Genomic DNA, 2,500 nt, shown 5'->3' on the forward strand with positions numbered 1-2,500 from the left:
CTAGGTTAGACACTCGCTGCTTCACTCAGTGTAGCGCGCGTGCGGCCCCGGACATCTAAGGGCATCACAGACCTGTTATTGCTCAATCTCGTGTGGCTAAACGCCACTAGTCCCTCTAAGAAGTTAGACGCCGACCGAGAAGGTCGCGTAACTATTTAGCATGCCAGAGTCTCGTTCGTTATCGGAATTAACCAGACAAATCGCTCCACCAACTAAGAACGGCCATGCACCACCACCCACAGAATCAAGAAAGAGCTCTCAATCTGTCAATCCTACCTGTGTCCGGGCCGGGTGAGTTTCCCCGTGTTGAGTCAAATTAAGCCGCAGGCTCCACTCCTGGTGGTGCCCTTCCGTCAATTCCTTTAAGTTTCAGCTTTGCAACCATACTTCCCCCGGAACCCAAAGACTTTGGTTTCCCGGAAGCTGCCGGAAAGGTCGTCATGGTAACGCCTCCCGATCGCTAGTTGGCATCGTTTATAGTCAGAACTAGGACGGTATCTGATCGTCTTCGAACCTCTGACTTTCGCTCTTGATTAAAGAAAACATTCTTGGCGAATGCTTTCGCAGTAGTTCGTCTTCCGCCGATCCAAGAATTTCACCTCTAACGGCAGAGTACGGACGCCCCCGTCTGTCCCTCTTAATCATTACCTCGTGCTCCGAAAACCAACAAAATAGAACCGAGGTCCTATTCCATTATTCCATGCAACACTATGCAGGCGAACAGCCTGCTTTGAACACTCTAATTTTTTCAAAGTAAACTTATCGGCCACCGCCGACACTCAGTCAAGAGCACCGACGGAGAACCGAAGGTGAGGCGAACGCAACCAGTGACACGCCTTGCGACGGACCGGCGGCGCTCGCCCAAAATCCAACTACGAGCTTTTCAACCGCAACAACTTTAGCATACACTGTTGGAGCTGGAATTACCGCGGCTGCTGGCACCAGACTTGCCCTCCAATGGATACTCGTTAAGAGTTTTAGGATGTACTCATTCCAATTACAGGGCCTCGTTAGAGTCCTGTATTGTTATTTTTCGTCACTACCTCCCCGTGTCGGGAATGGGTAATTTGCGCGCCTGCTGCCTTCCTTGGATGTGGTAGCCGTTTCTCAGGCTCCCTCTCCGGAATCGAACCCTGATTCCCAGTTACCCGTTATCACAAAGGTAGGCACGTAGCGTACCTTCGACAGTTGATAGGGCAGACACTTGAATGATACGTAGTCGGTGCAGAGACCGTACGATCCGCGTGGTTATCCAGAGTCATCAAACGTCACAGGACGAACCCGGTCGGTTTTGATCTGATAAAAGCGCGCCTCCCGAAGTCGGCGCTTAATGCATGTATTAGCTCTAGAATTACCACAGTTATCCACTTCGCTTACGAGACCAAATAAACCAAGACTGATTTAATGAGCCATTCGCAGTTTCGCTTTACGAGAACTCGTACTTGCACCTGCATGGCTTAATCTTTGAGACAAGCATATCACTACTGGCAGGATCAACCAGATAGCTGCGACAGCTGCGCTCGGCCCTTGCTGGGCCGCCCGGCGCGTGCTCGTCGCATTCGTTTAAGACCGAGGCGATCGCCTGCGGCCGTACTCAGCTTCGACAGTCGCTGGCCGCGACGTCCACGCTCTCGCCGGCAGTGCCAGGCGGAGCGATTTGCGTTTTTTCTTTGCTCGCCCTCTCTCGGGCTCGATCCATTCAGTTTCGCACAAACAAGAGCTCTGCCGGCCGCCTGCAGCGGTGCCTAAAACCCGGGCATAACAATGCGACCGTTCTGCTAGGCCGACAAGCGCTCAAGCCAGACGCTCGATCGAACGCCCCCTACATATTAGTCGAGACAACGGCTCGCTCATTAGCATCGCGTTTGTACTTTAACTTTTTTTGGCTCGGCTTCTTTCGACGCCGATGCCGGCGACGCAGCACTCTCTCGCCCGCCAGCCACCGAGAAAAGGGTGCGCTCCGACCGGCCCCGCACCGCTCTTTCTTGGCTCATTCGAAATTACTGTCTTTCGCTCTGACATGCCTTACCTAGGGTTAGGTTAGTATGCTTGCACGTTTGTACTTTAACTTTTTTCGGCTCGGCTTCTTTCGACGCCGATGCCGGCGACGCAGCACTCTCTCGCCCGCCAGCCACCGAGAAAAGGGTGCGCTCCGACCGGCCCCGCACCGCTCTTTCTTGGCTCATTCGAAATTACTGTCTTTCGCTCTGACATGCCTTACCTAGGGTTAGGTTAGTATGCTTGCACGTTTGTACTTTAACTTTTTTCGGCTCGGCTTCTTTCGACGCCGATGCCGGCGACGCAGCACTCTCTCGCCCGCCAGCCACCGAGAAAAGGGTGCGCTCCGACCGGCCCCGCACCGCTCTTTCTTGGCTCATTCGAAATTACTGTCTTTCGCTCTGACATGCCTTACCTAGGGTTAGGTTAGTATGCTTGCACGTTTGTACTTTAACTTTTTTCGGCTCGGCTTCTTTCGACGCCGATGCCGGCGACGCAGCAC

At 53.4% G+C, this 2,500-nt stretch overlaps 1 non-coding gene across 1 annotated transcript in view; it reads right to left on the reverse strand.

Moving 5' to 3' along the window:
• Positions 1 to 1,504, reverse strand: part of LOC144419603 (small subunit ribosomal RNA) — a 1,810-nt gene extending 306 nt beyond the window's left edge. The window contains exon 1 of the ribosomal RNA XR_013474162.1: positions 1 to 1,504. This exon is cut by the window's left edge and continues 306 nt beyond it. This is a non-coding gene — a ribosomal RNA (small subunit ribosomal RNA).
• Between the last annotated feature and the right edge of the window lie 996 nt (positions 1,505 to 2,500).

This window comes from Styela clava, unplaced genomic scaffold, assembly GCF_964204865.1.
Source record: "Styela clava unplaced genomic scaffold, kaStyClav1.hap1.2 HAP1_SCAFFOLD_34, whole genome shotgun sequence".
NCBI classification, from domain to species: Eukaryota; Metazoa; Chordata; class Ascidiacea; order Stolidobranchia; family Styelidae; genus Styela; species Styela clava.